General features: G+C 37.6%; 1 protein-coding gene across 1 annotated transcript in view; it reads right to left on the bottom strand.

Annotated features, from left to right (window-relative positions):
* LOC140713354 (uncharacterized) overlaps nt 1-22683 on the bottom strand; it is a 297038-nt gene that overhangs the window by 42029 nt on the left and 232326 nt on the right. The gene's annotated exons all lie outside the window — the stretch shown is intronic.

Here is a 22683-nt window from a genome sequence, read left to right as displayed (position 1 = left end):
CACTGCTTATTAAATGTATGTTGGGCAATTACTCAACCACTCTGTATCTCAGTTTTCTTATTTGTAAGACGGGAAAATAATACTTGCCTGAAAGAATCCTGGTGAATATTAAATTACATGATGAATATAAAAAGCCTGAACAAGCTAAGAAATATAATATGTTGTCAGCCAAAAATGAGTATGGGCCAGCTCTCAGATTAAAGAAAAAGAAAGGGCTGGACCCGGTGGCTCACGCCTGTAATCACAGCACTTTGGGAGGCCGAGACAGGTGGATAATCTGAGGTCAGGAGTTCGAGACCAGTCTGGCCAACATAGTGAAAACCTGTTTCTACTAAAAAATTACAAAATTAGCTGGGCGTGGTGGCGCGTACCTGTAGTCCCAGCTACCTGGGAGGTTGAGGCAGGAGAATCGCTGGAACCTGGGAGGCGGAGGTTGCAGTGAGCTGAGATGGCACCACTGCACCAGCCTGGGCTACAAAGTGAGACTCAGTCAAAAAAAAAAAAAAAGAAGGAAGAAAAGAACAAAGAAATTTAAAAAAAGAAGGGAGGGAGAAAGGAAGGCATACAGGCAGCCTTAGAGAAATGTTTGTAATCTGCAGATTTCAATAAATGTCAGCCATTATGTTTTTATATAAAATAATGTAAATATTACCAATTTTGACAGAACAAACATGCCAATATAAATAACCAATACAAAAAAGTAAGGGAAAATGGAGGAAGGAGAAATGTAAATACAAATTTTTCCTATTCTTCATAGCATTCAGGAATTTGGTACTATTTAAACTTGAAGTCTTGAACTCAAAGAAATGACTTGCCACATCTTATTTTTCACGATATTTTACTTACCTTCAGAACAATCTATTCGTAACAAATATATATATTTGTTTTATATATATAGTCTCTGTATATATGTGTATACATACATATATTTATGTGTGTATATATACACATATATAAATTACACATATATAAACATATGTATATATACACATATGTAAATATAAACATATTTACATACATGTTTTCAGAAGAAATGATTATTGGATGCTCAACTGTTTATTTTCATTTGAGTTTGTTTTTATTATAATAAAATTAATTCAATACATTTTATTTAAAATAGAATGTATTTCTGGATGCCGTTTTATAAAAATCATTTTCATTCATTTATCTACCCATTCATTCTTTTGTTTACCTGTAGACAAAAATATGTAGCTGCTATTATGCTCACCTAATAGTGACGGTGTTTATCTTTGGGTGGTTAGATTTTTGTTTTCTCTTATATTCTTGAAGTTTTCTTAAAAATAGTAATTGTGCATCATTTTTATACAAATAATAAAGCTTTTTTATGGAGAATGTTTTATAAAGACCCACTACATGAAAAAAGGCTATTTATTCAGTTTGCTATAGCAAAGGAGTCAGCCACCATTACTTGCATTTTGGCAGAGATTCAAAGGCAGGAAAGAGTAGCAAGAAAGCTTTATAGTGGAATAGAGGGAGGACTTCAGACGTGTCCTGATTAGGAACTGTTGTCATGAACAGCCCCTAATGCTAATCTCTTATCCTGATGAAGGTAGTATAACTAGAAGTGGGACTTCCTATGTAATTGCTTAGGGGTACATATTTGGCTTTCTCTAGCTGGTCCTAAATTTGAAACAAGGAGTAAAATTAGGGAAACTCAGTTAATTATTACAGGAGTTACTATTTGGCTTTCAGGGCTGGTGGTTAGAGACAGTGGTCTGACTTTTTATAAGTCTGACTTGTAGATAGTAGGCAGGCTTCCTGGGCTGCTTACTATAGATAATGGGTTGGTTTCCTGGGCTGAGTGCTCATATTGTGGGTCAGAGTTCCATTTTTTTATGTTTGGCCATTATCTGTTTGTATATTTTTTTCTCTCACTTAAAACAAAAGATAAAAATTACAACAAATCAAATGATAAATTATGTGAAATATTCTTAAACTATTCTTGAGGTATTCTTGAGGAGCTTCAGAGATTGGCACAGTGATGGGAAGACCAACTAGTTCAAACTCACTATTTTCTTTTCCATTATATATGTGTGTGTGTATATATATATAAACACATACATATATACACATATACCTATATGTGTGTGAGTGTATATATATACACACACATATATACACATACACATATACATACACACACACACACACACACACAGATACACGGCTCTTTCTAAGCTTTTGGGTCCTTCCTACAACTGTGATTAAGAAAACACTTTGATTACAAAAGCTGGAGAACATTTAATAACGTCTTATTCATCTGACTTATTCCTAGAAAACATTGCAATTTGACATAGGTATCAACATCATATGAAGTATAGTGAGATGACTCCTTATTTGTTGTGTGACTTGGGACAGTTGACTAAACCTCATTTATTTTCTTCATCTTAAAATGACAAAAATAATAAATAATAAAATATTAATACCTGCTTTTTAAGAATAAAGAGCTAATCTCAGAAACAAATTTAAGCATTTAACCTGAGAACACTGTCAAAGGAAATTATTAGTAAATATATTTTTAAATTAATATGTATGATTTGATTTCTAATTTGAGTAGCTTTGTTGCTATATAAAAAGTAAGTGATCTGCTCTCAATACTCTGGTTCTGCTTAGGCTTATTTTAATCTATATTCTATTTGATTTGATCATAATGAGACTATTTCTATTTCTCATTGAAAAGCACAAATTAAAATAGCTTTGATTCTTATCAAAACTGGATGCTGATTTTATGTAAAAAGAGTTGTTCTTCTAAGTGATTTCTCCTTTTTTTAACTTCAGATATCATTCAAGCCCATACTACAACTCATCAAATTTCTTTATTTATTTCAGCAAAGGAGCTACATTCTAGAGTTAATTTATCTTCAGCATCCATAAGTAGCCCCAGAAATATATAAAAGTTGGAACTAGCTATAAATATTTTATTTCTTTCTACATAAACTATAACTCAATCAGTCAGAAAGTTTGTGGGTTTTAGTGGTTAATACATAAAGTTTACTGTTAGAACTAAAGTCTGATTTTGCTCTTAATTATTTTGTATTACCTTGGAGCTGTTACCTATTTAACTAATATTTGTCTCAGATTTTTAAATCTTAAAATGGGGGATAATAATACCCTTTGCTTGGTCAATGTCATTAGAGGTGTCTTGTCTAACTAACAAATGCTATACAGCTTCCTCTGTAATTACATGATGTAGTTGCTTTGAGAAAAAGGTTACTGTGTCTCCCCCATCAATTAAGATCATCAGTCACATTTGATTAATTCAGTGCATTTTAATACACTCAGCAGCTGATATATTTACAAAGGCAGCACCTACATACCAAGCGTTTGTGCTGCATTGGGTAATAGTAAAACACATCAGTCAGTAGGCTGTCGATACTTGAAGGCAGTTTTATCCAATCAAATGTCTCTTATTACTACACAGGGGATTGGAATCTAAAAATCTAAGAACATTCATTTGTCTGTTTGTTTAATGCTTCTAAACCTAGAATTAGATTAAAATTATTTTTGTTTTAAAAATCACTATACCTGATTATGAATGATTTTATTTCCTTTGTTACATGATTCTCTATTCCAAACATTATGCAATACACATATTTACTTTTATTATTAAAATAGTATCATAGGAAAAACGGGAAAACATCACTACATTGAGTATTATGACACAAAATTCTTGTATTTAGATTGCTACTCTCCACAAAAACAGAGCCTCATTTTACAATGACAAACCCCTTTATCCTGAGATAGGAAAGGGGGAAAAAGCTAGATAGAACCAATTGCCACAAAATGCTCGTAAGAATCAGAGTTGCAGCCAGGCATAGTGGCTTACGCCTGTAATCCCAGCACTTTGGGAGGCCGAGGTGGGCAGATCACCTGAGGTTGGGAGTTTGAGATCAGCCTGACCAACATGGAGAAACTCTGTCTCTACTAAAAATACAAAATTAGCCGGGCATGGTGGCGCATGCCTGTAATCCCAGCTACATGGGAGTCTGAGGCAGGAGAACTGCTTGAACCCAGGAGGCAGAGGTTGCAGTGAGCCGAGATCACATCATTGCACTCCAGCCTGGGCAACAAGAGTGAAACTCTGTCTCAAAAGAAAAAAAGAAAATAAAAAGAATCAGAGTTGTAAACAATGACTTAAGCCTGGCAAAGTTGTTCATGAGGCAAAATATTACATATAAAGTCACTTTATATTTCTTTATTATAAATGAATTCATTTATTCTGTCCTTTTTATACCTTCCTGTTTGGTTATTTTTTGTAAAGAGTATATTACAAAATTAGTTGATTGCCATTCATTAATCGAGATAAAATTCATTCTCAATCTATGTTGCTTAACAAGAGCCCCATTAGCCACTGCTGTGATCCAGTTTCAATTTCAAAAAATTGGCTGACATTGACATTGTAGGGTGTCTGCTCAGTTTAAAAAACTCCCTTTCTTTTAGAATGTCTACTCTCACTTGTCCAACCTCCTTCTTGATAGGTGATTGGAACAAGGGTCAAATATCCTGTCTCAGAATTTGGTTCACAGAAAGCCAGAAAGTTTGTTCTAGTGACTAGAGCTGAGATGGTATAAACTCTGGGTCAGTGGAATGGCATACTGCACTTTGAAATTATGTGGGATAGCATACTCCACTTTGAAATTATGTGGGAAGCAGGGAGGAAGATTGAGGGAGCAGAGAGAGAGAGAGAGAGAGAGAGAGAGAGAGAGAGAGAGAAAGAGAAAGAGAAAGAAGTTGAAGGCTGAGCATACTGTTCTCTGGGTTCCTGATTCTTTGGCAGTCTCTGAAGCCTGCTCCTTCTGGGGTTCTTGTACATCTTTCCCTCAGTCTCTTGGTCTCCATTGAATTGCCCTTCTTCTTCTTTTGTGACTCAAACTAACCTTAATCATCAGTGTTAAAATTATTTCATTTGTTCTGCATTCATTTTCCCTTGGTCTTTACTTTTCACTTTCCTGGGATTGTAATATTTGACTTGTCCTTTCAGTTTTTCAGGAAAACCTCCTTACGGGATGAGTCATAAAAGAACATCTCACACAATCATCTTAAAAATCACTCCCTCTTCCTTTACCAGTTTCCCAAGACTGAACTGGAAACTGTACTTTGATTCTCTACCAACCTGTGGCAGGTGTCCACTCAATCTAGGAGAGCCTTCAGAAAATTATAGGACATCACTTTTCCTTGTGAGTGTTGATCATATTTTCCTAACTATCCTAAATATAAGCCTATTGGGACTGGCACATGCCAGAACCCTCAGTGACCTGACCTTCTCCAAAAGTCCTCATATCTTAGAATTCCCAAGGGAACAGACAGAAGAAGCCCACGTCGGGGTCCCTTGCTACATGTCAAAGAAAATTTCCATCTGTTCCATTTGGCAAGTGGTAACTTCCAGATGGCTTCATTTAAACCTGCCATTCCTCTCTCCTCCATTTAAGTCTCAATGGATACCATATGCCTGTCTGCAAATGAAGATTCTGAGAGGTAGTAGTTTTCTTGCCCAAATCATTTTCTGCCTCTAGACCTAAGATGTTTTATCTGTGAAATTAGGAGGTTGGACTAGATATTCTCTATGGATTCACTGTGTTTCAAAATTCTATAAATTTCTCTCTATGAAAGAGAACAGCCAAGAGAAATAATTCACTTACTCCACTTTTAAGGAACAGAAAAAAAATAAATTATGTTTATGAAAAATGTCATAGTCTGTATATCAGTAATCACTTATACTTTTCAGATCTTAAAGTAAAAAAAAGTTTTATCTAGTAAAAATAGTAGCATAGTATGAAGAAAGCAGTAAGGAGTGTTAGTCTTTCAGATCTGGATTTAATATCCAGTTCCATTATTTACTCTCTGTGAAACTGGGCATACTACTCTATCTCCCTTGCTTTACACGTCTGTAAGATAGGACAAATAATACTGAACTTATAGGATATTTTGGCAATTCATGAGATAATATGTATAAGGCACCTAATAGAGTACATAATGAATATTAATACAGATTATGATTGCAATAATATTAATATTGCTTAAAGTTTATGCAAATTTCAGACACCATTAATATTTTTTTCTAAGACCACACAGCATAGCTCAGCTGTGTAAATGCTTGTACTGTATTATTCATAAAGGTCATTTGATGTTGCACAATGGCTAAAAAGAGAGCTGACCTCCCTAAAAACCTTTTCCATATCTCTCCTGCCATGTTTATCCTCATATTCAGAAAAAGGAAATGAAGGCATTGGAAAGTTAAAGAGAAAATAAAATATTTTTTTCTTTTATCAGTTTACATATGCAGCATTCTTTCAAAATTAAAGTAAGAGTCAGCATTTCAACATATGTGTTTGATTTCTACTGACCTCCTGGCTGAAATAACGTTCCCTTTTCATGAAGAAAATGTCCATCCTGACAAGATTATGCTCATCCCTCTAGATTAGTTTTATATTAATTCCTTGTGGCTTCAAATAAAATAAGATTTTAATGATGAGGTCTACACTAAAAATTTACTAGCCTGATGATTTTCATGAACTGGTGGGGAGCAAAATATTCACCCTTTTCAATATTACGTTGGCAGGTTATTATTTATTTAATGATCAATGAAACTATTAGGAGTCATTGGTTGATTTTTAAATTTTTTTTGGAAGACCTGTTTTTGTTGAGGTCCACTTAATAAAACAGAAACCACTCTAGCTGTCATAAGCAGAAGGAATTGGTTTCACTAATTGGTTACTAGGTGATGAAAGAACTTTAAAAAATTAGGGGACAGTGAGGAAATCCATAGATTAACAACAGCAGGAAGCCACTACTACTCCTAGGGCTGGAGCACCATTGGGAATAAGAGGATCCCAGGAGGCAGAGCCACAGGTTGCCATGAGGAAGGCAGAACCCCAGAGGAAATTCCACTGCTGCTAGATATGTCACCACTGTTACTCCCATTCTAAAATGTCCTCCAGTGTCTTCATTGGCCAAACCTACAAGAGTATAGTTTTCTGGAAAAAAAAAAAAAAAAAAAAGGGTACAGTAAAAAAAAATCTGGGAATGCACCGGAGAACAAAAAAGAGATATGGTTGACCAGCCCAAGTTAAGCTAAAGTTGTAAGTTCCTGGAGAACAGAGACTGTATCTAGTTTCTCAGTATATACTCACCACTAACTCATCACCATGTACAAGGATATGTTTAACATTTATTAACCAAGATAACGAATGGGTGTAAGTTTGTTGTATCAGACACCTTGCAGGCACTAATCAGATCTGCTCAACCACTTCTGTTTCTTTACCCCTTAGCTACCTGTATTATCCCAACTCCCATAGCAACCGACATTAGTAGGTAGAAGTCAACAATATGTCTTGTCTCCCATCTCCCATTCCAGAGGAATTCATTCAAAGCCTACATATGCACAACCTATGGACTGATGCTTCATGGGAGATTGCAACTGGCAGATAAACATCTCTCTTTCTCCTGCTAATGGAGTATCTTTTTTTTATTATTATTATAATTTAAGTTCTAGGGTACATGTGCACAACGTGCAGGTTTATTACATATATATACTTGTGTCATGTTGGTGTGCTGCACCCATCAACTCATCAGCACACATCAACTTGTCATTTACATCAGGTATAACTCCAAATGCCATCCCTTCCCCCTCCCCCCTCCCCTAATAGGCCCTGGTGTGAGATGTTCCCCTTCCCGAGTCCAAGTGATCTCATTGTTCAATTCCCACCTATGAGCGAGAACATGTGGTGTTTGGTTTTCTGTTCTTGCGATAGTTTGCTGAGAATGATGGTTTTCAGCTGCATCCATGTCCCTACAAAGGACACAAACTCACCCTTTTTATGGCTGCATAGTATTCCATGGTGTATATGTGCCACATTTTCTTAATCCAGTCTGTCACTGATGGACATTTGGGTTGACTCCAAGTCTTTGCTATTGTGAATAATGCCACAATGAACATACATGTGCATGTGTCTTTATAGCAGCATGATTTATAATCCTTTGGGTATATACCCAGTAATGGGATGGCTGGGTCATATGGTATTTCTAGTTCTAGGTCCTTGAGGAATCGCCATACTGTTTTCCACAATGGTTGAACTAGTTTACAATCCCACCAACAGTGTAAAGGTGTTCCTATTTCTCCACATTCTCTCCAGCACCTGTTGTTTGCGGACTTTTTAATGATTGTCATTCTAACTGGTGTGAGATGGTATCTCATTGTGGTTTTGATTTGCATTTCTCTGATGGCCATCCTTTCCTTACTCGTTATACAAAAATTAATTCAAGATGGATTAGAGACTTAAATGTTAGACCTAAAACCATAAAAACCCTAGAAGAAAACCTAGGTAATACCATTTAGGACATAGGCATGGGCAAGGACTTCATGTCTAAAACACCAAAAGCAACGGTAACAAAAGCCAAAATTGACAAATAGGATCTAATTAAACTAAAGAGCTTCTGCACAGCAAAAGAAACTACCATCAGAGTGAACAGGCAACCTACAGAATGGGAGAAAATTTTTGCAATCTACTCATCTGACAAAGGGCTAATAGCCAGAACCTACAAAGAACTCAAACAAATTTACAAGAAAAAAAAAACAAACAACCCCATCAAAAAGTGGGCAAAGGATATGAACAAACATTTCTCAAAAGAAGACATTCATACAGCTGACAGACACATGAAATAATGGACTATCTTTAATTGCTGTTACTCATAAACCCTCCCAGAAAAAATGGTCCCATGACATCAAGCAATCAGTAGCCCTAGATACCAAAAAGTGATGTTCTTGGTTACATGGCCTCCTAATTGTGCTCCCTCCTTTCTTGCCTCCTTCCCTCTTTCCCTCTCTCCTGCTTTCCAGGGATGGCACTCCCTCATAAGTAGCAGCCCATACACTTTTGTGTCAGCCTTTGCTTCCTGGGGCAATCCAGGCTGAGGCACTGGTAAAATTGAGAACCATGGAATCAAGAGTATGGGTTCAAGTTTGAGCACTACCTTGAACTAGCCATTTGATCTTTAGTAAATCTGTTAACCACTCAATGCCTAAATTTTCTTTATTTAAAATTTATTTATTTGCTTCTTTCTTTTTCGTTGTTTCCCCCTCCCTCCCTCCCTCCTTCCCTTCCCTTCCCTTCCTTTCCTTCCTCCCCTACCTCCCCTTCCTTCTCTTCCCTTTCCTTCCTTTCCCTTCCTTCCCTTCCTTTCCTTCCTCCCCTGCCTTCCCTTCCTTCTCTTCCCTTCCTTTCCCTTCCTCCCCTGCCTTCCCTTCCTTCTCTTCCCTTCCCTTCCTTTCCCTTCCTTCCCTTCTTTCCCCTTCCTTCCCTTCCTTCCCTTCCTTTCTACCTTCCTTCCTTCCTTTCCCTTCCCTTCCCTTCCTTTCCCTTCCCTTCCCTTCCCTTCCCTTCCCTTCCCTTCCCTTCCCTTCCCTTCCTTCTTCTCTCCCTCTCTCTTTCTTTCATTCCTTCAATAGAGTGTCTCACTCTGTTGCCCAGGTTGGAGCGCAGTGGCACAATGATGGCTCACTGCAACTTCCAACTCCTGGGCTTAAGCAATCCTCCCACCTCAGCCTCCCAAGTAGCTAGGATTACAGGCATGCACTACCATTTCCAGCTAAGTGTTTTAAATTACTTTTGTAGACACGGGGTCTTGCTATGTTTCCTAGGCTGGTCTCAAACTCCTGGCCTCACGTGATCCTCCTGCCCAGGCCTCCCAAAACACTGGGATTACAGGCGTGAGCCACTGTGCCTGGCCAAATGTTATTTGTGAACATTTTTTGAACAGGGGCTCTGAGCCAAGTAAGGTGCTTGGTTATAAGACACAAATTTAAAAAGAATGTGATATTGGCTCTCAAGGACTTTACACATTAAGGAATGGCAGATTTGTAAATGAATAATAATGACCTCATCTGTAAGGTAAGAATGTCCTCTATAATTCAACAAGTCAGAAATTCAAAATTCAAACTTGGGACATTACATAAGTGTCTCAAACTGTTACCCTTAAAGATCTGATATTTCCATTCTGAGCTGAGCAGTGTCATTATACAGACTAGTTTGAATTCTGAATAATGGTTGCCCCCACTTATATTACCCTTATAATATTTAAAAATAAGAATATTCAAGGCTATATCTAAAACAACTACACTTGGCAATTTATCCTATAAAATAACCAGAGATATGTGCAAAGATGCGTGGACATGGATGCTTGTAACAGTACATTATGTAAAAAAAGATATTGGAAACAACATAAATGTCCAATATAGGCTAAATAAACTATGAAGCATTCTTATGATATTAGTCTCTAAAATTAATATGGATGTTTATTTGTGACAGAATATTGGAGAGATTTTTAAGTGAGAAAAATTTATATTTTAAACTAGTAGGTAAAATATACTATCTCTGTAAAAAATTACATATACATACAAATCTAGAAGAAAACATTAATTTTAGCTGCCCCTGGATGGTGGTTTATTGATATATTCTAATTTTTCTCCTATATATATTTTATAGCTTAATGGAATAAAAAAACTTAAAGAAATCAAAGTAATCTAACAATAAGTTTTCCCAGTCAGGCACCACTACAAGGAAAGTGACAATTTATTTCTGTACCACATGCTTTCTTCTGTTAATCTACTTTAAAATACTATATATGTGTGTGCGTGTGTATATATGTGTGTGTGTGTGTGTATATATATATACTTACATTTAATGGTAAATGTTCGCCACAGTGGTTTGCTGAGTCTATCAACCTATCACCTAAATATTAAGCCCCATATGGATTAACTATTTATCCTGATGCTCTTCCTACCCCTGCTGCCCACCCTGCCCCAACAGGCCCCAGGGGTTGTTCCCCTCCCTATGTCCATGTGTTCTCATTGTTCAGCTCCCACTTGTAAGTGAGAACATGCAGTGTTTGGTTTTCTCTTCCTGCATTAGTTTGCTGAGAATAATGGTGTCAAGCTCTATCCATGTCATCTTATTCCTTTTTATGGATGCATAGTATTCCATTGTATATATGTACTACATTTTCTCCATCCAGTCTATCATGGATGGGCATTTGAGTTGATTCCATGTCTTTGCTATGGTGAATAGTGCTGCAGTGAACATATGTGTGTATGTACCTTTATAACAGAATGATTTATATTCCTTTGGGTCTATACCCAATAATAGGATTGCTGGGTCAAATGGTATTTCTCATTCTAGGTCTTTGAGGAATCACCACGCTGTCTTCCACAATGGTTGAACTAATTTACATTTCCACCAACAGTGTAAAAGCATTCTTATTTCTCAACAGCCTCACTAGCATCTGTTGTTTCTTGACTTTTTAATGATCACCATTCTGACTGGTACGACATTGTATCTCAATGTAGTTTTGATTTGCATTTCTCCAATGATCAGTGATGTTGAGCTTTTTTTTTTTATATGTTTGTTAGCCACATAAATGTCTTCTTTTGAGAAGCGTCTGTTCATGTCTTTTTTTTCACTTTTTCATGGGTTTTTTTTTTCTTGTAAGTTTGTTTAAGTTCCTTGTAGATTCTGGATATTAGACCAGAATCTACATATGGAAAGACTGCATATGGAAAGACTGCAAAAATTTTCTCCCATTTTGTAGGTTACCTGTTCACTTCTGCTGTGTCAAAGCTCTTTAGTTTAATTAGATCACATTTGTCAATTTTTGCTTTTGTTGTAATTGCTTTTGACATTTTTGTCATGAAACCTTGCCTGAACCTATGTCCTGAATGGTATTGCCTAGCTTTTCTTTTAGGGTTTTTGTATTTTTGGGTTTTACATTTAAGTCTTCAATCCATCTATAGTTAATTTTTGTACAAGGTATAAAGAAGGGGTTCAGTTTCAATTTTCTGCATATGACTAGCCAGTTCTCCCAGCACCATTTATTAAATAAGGCATCCTTTCCCCATTACTTGTTTTTGTCAGGTTTGTCAAAGATCAGATGATTGTAGATGTGCGGTCTTATTTCTGAGAGCTCTATTCTGTTCCATTGGTCTATGTGTCTGTTTTTGTACAAGTATCATGCTGTTTTGGTTACTGTAGACTTGAAGTATACTTTGAAGTCAGGTAGCATGATGCCTCCAGTTTGTTCTTTCACTTACGATTGTCTTGGCTATTTGGGCTATTTTTGGTTCCGCATGAATTTTAAAGTAGTTTTTTTCTAATTCTATGAAGAACATCAATGGTAGATTAATGGGAATAGCATTGAATCTATAAATTACATTGGGCAGGATTGCCATTTTCACGATGTTGGTTCTTCCTATCCATGAGCACGGAATGTTTTCCCGTTTATTTGTGTCCTCTCTGATTTTCTTTAGCAGTGGCTATGGTTCTCCTTGAAGAGGTCCTTCACTTCTCTTGTTAGCTGTATTCCTAGGAAAATACTAGTAATATTAAGTATTTTCTCCACATTAAAAAAGTTAATAAAGAAAAGAAAAATTTCCCTCATTCTTATTTCACATTAAATGTAATTTTTATGAAGTATGTTTAGAGTTTAACAATTTTGATGTCCCTTGGAGCTCATTAAATTGAGATTCACTCTGAAGAGTAAATTAACTTTTGGTGAATCATAACCTGGGGTAGAAGGGAACAAAACAGTACAGTATTGAGGACACATTTTGAGGTCTGAGAGTCATAGTTTTAAATCCTAGCTTTTCACCTACCAGTTGTCTACACTTGCACTTTCTTCAGATGAAATGTAGAAATATTAAGACCCAATAAACAATTGTGAAGCTGAACGGGGATAATCTGAGAACAGCCTAGTGCAGAATTTCTATCAAAAGTTAGTTCTTTTCCCATTTTCACCACCCCAAAGTCTATAAAGAAATAACTAGGGGTGAAAGGGAAGTGTAGATTATACATCTGAATCTATCCTACTTTCCTAGTTTCCTGGATTTTTTTTTAACATTTTGACATATAAGAAAAACAAAAAGAGGTATTAAAAAAGAAGAAACTAAAATACAAGTGGAAAGCTGAAATGTCTCTCTAACCACAAATATTGCAATTACCCAAATTTATTTCTGAGTAGTCCAAATTTAAAACAAATCTTTGTTTTAGTTTTTACAAATTGGAACAGATTATTCATCTATTTTTAATTTAGGGAAGGAAAAATGTTATCTTTCATAAGAGCAGTTTCACTGTGATGTACTTTTCTATGTCAGAAAAATCATTTTTAGAATTTTCATATTGCTGCTAAAGTATGCAGTTAAATGATTCTCAATCCACTATAATGCATCAAATTCTAGGAAAATGAATCTCTTAAGTGTAAAAATTAAGTCTCTTTCCTGTCATGTTCATACCATTAAGCTATGCGGTACACTAAAAAAACAAAAAAAGGAAAGAAAGATATCTACATTTTTCAATAAAAGTTCAAAATGCCCCAGAGAAATAAATCGCTCTTATCATAATTTCTTATGTAAATTGACCATTTATATAGAGAAATATAAGCAATTGGGTGAGCACTGGAATAGATATTGATAAGAATATAGATACAGATACATCCTAAATGATACAGATACATCCTAAATGTGCTATCTCAGGAAGTCTTAAAGAATATTTTCCTCTCAATACAGCCAATGTGACTCTATTTTGGATTTTCATGTTTCATCTCCCCATTTGCACTTTGGTACCTTCTTTAAAGCAACAAACAGCTTTTTCTTCTGTCCTAGAACCATATCCATAGTGAAATTTTAACCTCTCATTGAAGTGGCAATGAATATATAGAGAGCTAAGAAGACAGGAAGTGACAAGAGGTAGCAATAAGGACAAAAGAAAAACAAAAGTTAGAATAGTTTTGCATTGATCCACCCTCCTCCTTTCCAAAAGCATTAAACATCCAATGAAAGGGAAATGTGGCCCATTGTCTTACTCTGGAAGCCACAGGGAACTGAAACGGGGCCAGTAAATAGCAACAGGACATTGATTGGTATGCAGTTCTAGTCTTGTAACTTAGTTACACCCCAAGATCCCTATGAAGAGGACTCTGAGGGGAACTCTATTATTAGGCTGAGAGAAACAGGATTGGGGATGGTATTAGGTCATGATCCCTTGGGGTGCCAGCTATATATTTTTTCCTTGGCATTTAGGAGAATCACACATTTTAAAAGTGGAATTCATATTTCCTGATTTTTCTTGTGTAAGGATTATTTTGGAATGACCAAGCTTCTAAGCATCAATCCTATCTCCATTCTCAATTAGAAGTTTCAAAGCACCTTAGAAAATAAATTCAACTGTTTAGACTTCTGTCAGAGCACAAGGTCATGAAAATCACGAAAATAACACTGTAAAAGAGTTAAACCACTCTCACTTCTCCAGCAGACCACATTTTGTGTTTTTTTTGGAGAAAACCAAAAGCAAGCAAGAGAGAGTAGAAAAGAGAGTGAAAGCCTTGGCTCCCAGGCACAATTACACATCACACAAAGCAAGCTGTTGAGCAAAGGAGGATTGAAGGGTTGAAGAGTAGTGTGCAGGAATATGAATCAGAATATTGATGAAACAACATCTTATGATTATGTCTGCAGAGTGGCATAGCAAAGCCAGTTCAGCTCCAGAAAAACACACAAAAGGAGTATGTTTTCACAGGTGAGTGAGGGTTTAGCTCTGAGGAGGTGCACACCAGCTTTATAAACAGCGGGTATAGTGACCCTACTGGGTTACTCAGAGAAATCACCTGCAAACAAGGCAAGGTGGGGCAGGCATGGAGGTCTGGAATTGATCCTGAAGGATGAAAACAACAAAATCATTATCCCACGTCTCTCTGAAGTCAGGGCACCCTCCATTAGCTGAAGTAGAAGGCAGCATACCCCTTTTTCAGCTGAGTAGAGGGAGGGCACCCATTGGCTGGCTGAAGTAAAGGTCAGGGTTTCACCCCAGGTTCCACTGTCCTGAGGGAAATGGAAGAAGCTCAAGGGACACAAGTTGAAGGGAGTAGGATAGGAAGTCCCTGCCTCTTCATAAAAGGCCAGCTACAGTCTTGGTTAGGGGTACATTAATCTGCTTTCAGGCTGCTAATAAAGGCATACTCAAGACTGGGTAATTTATAAAGGAAAGAAGTTTAATGGACTTACAATTCCATATGGCGGGGGAGGCCTCACAATCATAGTGGGAAGCAAAGAGAAGCAAAGGCACATCTTACATGGCAGCAAGCAAGAAAGTGTGTGCAGAGGAACTCCCCTTTATAAAACTACCAAAACCTGTGAGATTTATTCACTATCACAAGAACAGCACAGGAAAGACCTGCCCTATGATTCAATTACCTCCCACCAGCTTCCTCCCATGACATGTGGAAATTACGGGAGCTACAATTCAAGATGAGGTTTGGGTTGGGACACAGCCAAACCCTATCATTTAGGGGTCTCTGACATTCATTCCATTGCATGCTTTCCCTTTTCTTTAGATTCCTCCTTTTCTTTAGAAAAGTTACTCTATGCTCTCTTCTGTTGCTCGGTATCTTAAATTTCTTACTTCACCCCTTTGGCTCCTGATTTCTATTCCTGGAGCTCCATGCTTTTTAGAAACTCTGCCTTCACCTGGCACTGTCTCTCACATACAGGTTCCACCCTCCAGCACGATGGGCAAGAGGCTCTCTAGCATCCTTCTAGGCTCTGGTCCTCAGGATTTACTCAATCCTCCATCAATTATACCTACCCATCCTCCCTTAATTTCATTCTAGAAGTAACATGGGCCAGTGGGCAGTCTTTTGACAATAACCTTCAAGTGTTTGTGCTTTAAGCCTTTGAATAGGAATGGCCAAGATTAATTTCAAGGCTCTATTGATTTGTGGGGTTAAAGAAGCCTCCTAGAGATCTCGCAAATCCGTTCTATAGTCTCCTTCCCCACTATGTAGTTCCAGCTCTATAATATCTGACCTTTATTGGTCCAACAGCTTCCATCTCTTCTTCCTTCCTCCAGTTTCCCAAAACACTTCCACAAATCTATTTTACACAATATGATGAGATAATTTTCCTGAGATAAAACCTGACTAAATCATCGTTCAGCCAAAAATTATTCATTAACTTCCCTTGTTCTTAGGATACAATGGAGTGCCTTAATAACACCTTCCAATCCCTGCATGACACCCTATTTCTTCGGCAACTTTTCTCTCTGCTCCTTCTCACCTTGACACCATAAGCTCCAACCACAGCAAGCCACTGTCAGTGATCTGGACATATCTAGAGCTCTCTCACTTCTGTGCCTTTATATATGCCAGAAATTTCCTCTTCACCATTATTCTTCTAACTTTAGCTGGTTAACTTCTTCCCATCCTCTTGGCTTTAGCTACCTCCAGGAAGCCTTGTCTGCTCCCACAAAATTAGGTCACATGGCTCTTCCTAGATGCCACAGCATTTGCTTTTAGCTCTTTTATGGTACTTAATGGCATTATATGCTGATTGGCCACTTATTTTCCTAAGTCCCCATTAAACTCTAAGCTCCACAAGGGCAGGGATCACTTCTGTCTAGCATAGAGCCTGGTGTGAAACCTACAATTATTACATTTTTGTGGAAGAAACAAATAATGGAGGAAAAGGAGAGAGACTGCCTGGATGTGTTAATTATACTCCTGGAAGTGACTTATAAATGAGTTACTTATAAATAATTTCCTTCTCATGAAGAATAGGTTAGTACACTGCAGGTCAAGACTGACACACAGTGGGTATACACCCAAGTCAAACTGTGCCTCCTTCACAATGCTGCCCAGGGCAAGTCCCTTACAATATCAAAGTGGACGAGTCCCATTACATGTCGGCCTTCACCCAGATGGAGGGTACACAGTAAACACAACATCACCTAAATGTTACTGCTCTGGTTGTTTAGATATCTGAGGGGGAAAAAGGAGTGGTGCCACAGTAGGAAGGTGTCATCTAAGGTATGTTCTCATCTGCTTTCCAGGATTTATCTGATACATGATGAATTCTGACACATGTAACACCATGTTAGGAATATGCTTTTGAATATGAAATGTATGTGCCTTGGAGATTTCAGTTTCTACCACAGAAGATAATCTAGGGAAATGCACAGACAAGAACAGATAAGAATTCAGGTGCTCAATCAGTGAATTCCTCAGTCTACATTCAAACTACAGAGAGAAAATTCAGAAAACAGTCTCCAGTTCATTGATTGCAGTGTGACGGGCTCTGAAAAGCCACTTGAGAAACTGAAGAGAGAAAAAAAAATGTTACCCATACTCTCTTGCTCATAGAGTGAATGTCATTTGAGCACAAGCACCATGTACTCAGTCATGATGCTTGGAAATTTCGCATTCAAAGTTAGGAATACAAGTGAGATTCATGTATTCAACATTCAACAAATATTTATTAAGTACCTACCATATGGTGAGTATTGTTCTAGGCACTAAGGATATAGTAATGAAAATGTTTGTTAAAATACTAATTCTTGTGGAGCTTAAATCCCAGTACAGTATCTAATATATCAGATGGATATAGTGATATAGAGAAAAATAAGGCAGAAGGGAGGATATACAATACTGGGAAGAAAGGAGGTTGTAATCTAACAAAAAGTAGTCTGAGAAGGTGTCTGAGTCTGTTTGGGTGGCTATAGAAAACTACATAGACTTATGCAACAAATATTTATTTCTCACAGTTCTAGGGACTGGGAAGTCCAAGATGAAGGCACTGACATATTCACTGTCTGATGAGAATTTGCTTCCTGGTTTGTAGACTGCACCTTCTCAGTGTGTCCTCACATGGTAGGAAAGGGACAAGAGAGTTCTCTTGGGTCCCTTTATAAGGACACTAATCACATTTATGAGGGCTCCACCCTTATGATCTAATCCCTTCCCAAAGTTCCTACCTCTAGATATCATCATATTGTAGATGAGAATTTTGACATATGAATTTTGGGGGAATAAAATACAAACATTCAGTTCATACCAGAAGACCTCACTGAGAAGGTGGTGTTTGTCTTTTACCATTTCAGTTGCTATTTGTTCAAACATTTTTTGCACCATTCATTGTCTCCTCTATTTCTGAGACTGCAATTACTCATATGTTGTATATTTTAAAAATCATTTCCTCTGTGTTCTTCAGATTAAATCACTTCAATTATTTTTTCTTAAGTTCTTTGACACATCTGCCATTTTTACTATTCTGTGAAGTACATCCAGTCAATGTTTAAAATTTCAGAGACTGTACTTTTGCATTCTAGAATTCTAGTTTTAGGGTATGTGTTTTAAAAAGTAATTTCTGGGTATACACCCAAAGTATCATAAATTATTCTACTGTGAAGACACATGGATATGTATGTTTATTGTGGCATTATTCACAATAGCAAAGACTTGGAACCAACCCAAATATCCATCAAGAAGACTGGATAAAGAAAATGTGGCACATGTATACCATGGAATATTATGCAGCCCTAAAAAAGGATGAGTTCCTGTCCTTTGCAGGGAAATGGATGAAGTTGGAAACCATCATTTTCAGCAAACTATCACAAGAACAGAAAGCAAAACACCACATGTTCTCACTCATAAGTGGGAGTCGAAGAAGGAGAACACATGGACACAGGGAGGGGAACGTCACACACTGGGGCCTATTGGGGGGTGGGGGGGGTTAGGGGAGGAAGAGCATTAGGAGAAATACCTAACGTAGGTGACGACTTGATGGGTGCAGCAAACCACCATGGCATGTGTACACCTATGTAACAAACTTGCATGTTCTGCACATGTACCCTGGAACTTAAAGTATAATTTTATACATATATATATAAAAATATAAAATATTGTAGAATAAAGCCAACAATTGTGCCAAAAAAGTAATTCCTATTTATCTGATTATATTTTCTGTTTTTTTATTCATGTACACATTTTTTCCAACTTTGAGAATACTTACAATTGCTGACTTAAAACCCTTGTCCACAAATTTCAACATCTGGGTTATCTTGGTGTCAGCCCCATTAATTGTCTTTCCATTTCAGAATAAGTCACATTTTCCTGTTTCTTCATATGTCCAATAATTTTGGATTACAACCTGGACATTAGGATGATATATTGTAGAGATTCTGAAATGTTGCTGCCAAGAATATTGATTTGTTTTTAAGCAGGAAGTTCACTGGGGCTCTAAGCAAATTTAAATTCTGTCCCCACTGCAACTCAAATCTCAATGCATTTCTTTTAGGTTTAGCTGGGCTGTTTGGAAGTTGCCCCCTGCTTCCATGTTTCATGGGCCTGTTAAGAGATTTTGACAAAGTTTATTCACAGGATTTTGACATTTTCTTTGCTGATTCTATTGCTGCTTCTGCTGTTGCTGTTGCCATTGTTACTGTAGTTTTCCTGGGATTCCTCAGAATGACTGTAATTGCTCCAAAATGGCAAGACCATGGGCTTTATATCAGAGTTTCAGTTACTGTATTCAGAGCAGACTGGAGCCCGCTCTCAGATAAAAACTTCTAAAAACTAGAAATTCACTCTGTGTTTTTTTTCTACCAAATGTTTACTCCATCCAGCATCTACCTGTTTTGATCACTTTCCAGTGCCCTCAGGAAGGCACTGGAAACCTTGGAATCTACACATTCATAATTGTATTTATTATCTACAGTAGAATTGGTCTGAAAGGAAAAACTTGATCATGGTTAGAAGCTGAACCATTGAGAAAGTATTGAACAAAGACCTAACAGAAGAATGAGAGATAGCCATACCTGTGTGGGATGCATTCCAGGACTCCATGTGCAAAGCCCTGAAGTGGAGCATGGCTGCTATGTTTCAGGAAAGGCAAGGAGGTCAGTGTGGCTACAGTAGAGGAAAAGAGAAGTAAGAGATGAGACGAGGGCAGAGAGATAACAGAGAATCGGGTTGTTTCAGACAACTGAGCCACTTTAAGTACTTGGAGTTTACTTTGATGGAGGAAGACACTGGGGGGTTTTGAACGGAGGAGTGACATGATTTAGCTTTTGTTTTAAAATGTGCACTCTGGCTCTATATTGAGACTATAGAGGGCAAAGTATGGAAACAAGGATACTTCTTAGGAGCCTCTTCAGAAATCCAGGTGAAGTAGCTTTGGCTTGAACCAGACTGGCAACACTGGAGATGGTGAGAAAGTGATCTGCATATATTTGAAGTCAGAGTATAAATAATTTGCTAAGAGTTTGGATGTGGAGTGTTAAGGAAAGGGAGGCATCATGGATGATTCCAAGGTTTTCAGCTTGAGAAACTAGAAGGAAGGAGTAGAGAAAATCAGTAAGGTTTCAGACATTTAGATTTGATGTGTCTGATGGGCATCATGGTAGGAATATAAAGGAGGGGAAATTGGATTTGAGACTGGAGTTCAGGGGAGAGGTCAATGCTGCCAGTGTAAAATAGTAAATTGTGTATAGAATTGTATTCACAGTCAGGAGAAGACACGAAATCACTAAGCAACTCTGTTCTCTAACTAGAGAACAGAAGACTTCCAATGATATAGCTCTGAGGATGGTGTGATTAGAGGTCACAGAAAAGAAACCAATAAAGAAACTGAGAAGATGTCAGTGTGGTAGGATGTGAAACAGGTAAGAATGGAGTTCTAAAACCCAAAGGAAGGAGGCATTCTAGTGTTTCAAGAAAGTAACAGTTGGCTATGGCAATTAACACTGGGAGATCAAGTGCAATGAAGACTGAGAATTAGCTCTGGGTTTGTTGATGGAGAAGTTGTGGTTGATCCTGAAAAGAGCAGTTTTGGTGCACCAGTGAAGCAAAAACCCTGACTGGGACTGGAGGGAGCACATCTACCCATAATATGATTATGGCATGACTATAGAAGTCTAGCATTATCAGATGCTATAAAATAAGGAAAAAAATCATTTGTAAGGAAGAGAAAAAACTAAGGAAGAAAAATCCATGAACTTGAGGAAAATTTCCAAAGGGCAAAGAACAGAGGCACATTTGCTGTCCTCTAGGGCTGGAGCATGCTATACAGAGAACTGACCTCACAGTGTTTTGCAGTATCACAGCTGGCCTCTGAGAAGACTCCGAGAATCCACTGTGGGATGACCCTCAGGTTCAGAACCCAACCTGCCAGTCCTACTCAAACTGGCTTCTGGGACCAGCCTCTCATGGCTGGACTCATTTGATATTCCCGTCTAACTCCTTTCCTGAGATTCCCCCTATGCCTTACTGAAACTCTCTTGTCCTGACCCTTTTCTGACTTCCAGACTTTCTTAGTTGCAAATTTTCTTAGAGGCAAATATGCCCTTTTACTCATTTGACTTGTTTTGCTCTCAACTGACCTCTTGGGCCTGATTCTAGAGCATCTGGCCCAGTCCCCACCATATCTGGCCCTTAGATTATATTCATTCTGCTCTCAGGTCAAGTCATAGCCTGGATTCAAATATTTAAGGTATGATATAATTTTAAAAGCCCTGGATTTGAAGTCAGAGAGAGAGAGATTCAAGCTACCACTTGGCTACTTAACTAGCTGTGTTATCAGAAGCAAGCTCTTAACCTCACTGACCATCCTTTGTCTACAGAATGGAGATATTAATTATTATCCTTAAGGAACAGTAAAAATTGAATGAGGTAACACATATGTTAGCATATGGGAAAAAATCTTGTCTTTTTAGCAGCTGGAAGAGATGGAATTACAATGTAGGAAGAAGACTGACTGTTATGTTGAGAAGATGCCTCTCAATAAAGTTATAGGCTACAGAGTTCAAGCAGAAGAAAGACCCAGTACTGTAAATAAGAGAGGGTGGGAGGTAGGGTGACAAGGTGGGCAAGACAGGTCTTAAATGCTGCAGGCTTTTCAAGTGCAGTGTAATTCATTTTTCCAGGCAAATAAATTCACAGGCTGATTTGATGTCTCATGGAAGTTTAAGAAGGGCTAAATTTTGCAAAGCCTTGGAAATAATGTTGAAGCAGAGTTAGAATATGAGACCATGGAGCACACCTGGGCAGCTGTTTACATTTATGACATTCCTAGAACCTAGTAGACTCTTTATAAATGTTAGGTCCCCAATTTTCCCATCTCTTCACTTTACGTATTGTCCACCACCCACCAGCAGCAGAAGGAGCCCTGAGTGAAGAGTGCACTAACAGTGCAGGCTCTAAAATCACACCAACTGGTCACATCCCGGCTTTCCCACCTAATTCATGACCTGGGGCAAGTTATTGTACAGTAATGGACCTCAGTTTCTTCATCTGCATAATGAAAATTGTAATAATAATACCTTTCTCATGCAGTATTTTTTGAGAGAGAGCCTTTACCATAGCTTATAAAAGATTAAACGATGTAATACATGAGAAGCAATTAGGCAAGATTCTGGTACAGAGAAAACATTCATTATTTCCAAATAATATCATTATTTCCAGCATCACACTTGCCAAAGTACTGTGAAAAATTCACTCCAAGAAAGTCAGGTGAATCAGTCTGAGGAACAACCTGCATACAATTCATTGAATCTTAACTAACTAGGGATAGACTTATTGTATAGGGTATATAACTTAATAGAAATTTTATTTAACTTTGTGTTATTGTTGACATTTAAGTTGTGTTCTCAGCTTCTCCAGAAAATGAAGCTCAGTTTTCATTTCTCATGTGTCACTTTGAGAAGTACGGAGCTCTGGCTTCAAAGATGTCACTCGGTTTCACGATGTGATGCAATTTACTGAACTAAAGCAATCCAGAGTGAGTCACTGCAAAAACAATGCATCATCCAGGCAATTGTATCTTCTTAAGAAGGAGGCAGCAAGGCATAG

Source organism: Chlorocebus sabaeus, chromosome 1 (assembly GCF_047675955.1).
Source record: "Chlorocebus sabaeus isolate Y175 chromosome 1, mChlSab1.0.hap1, whole genome shotgun sequence".
Classification (NCBI taxonomy): domain Eukaryota; kingdom Metazoa; phylum Chordata; class Mammalia; order Primates; family Cercopithecidae; genus Chlorocebus; species Chlorocebus sabaeus.
The sequence above is the reverse complement of the archived record's forward strand: the minus strand, read 5'-3'. Positions and strand labels throughout refer to the sequence as shown.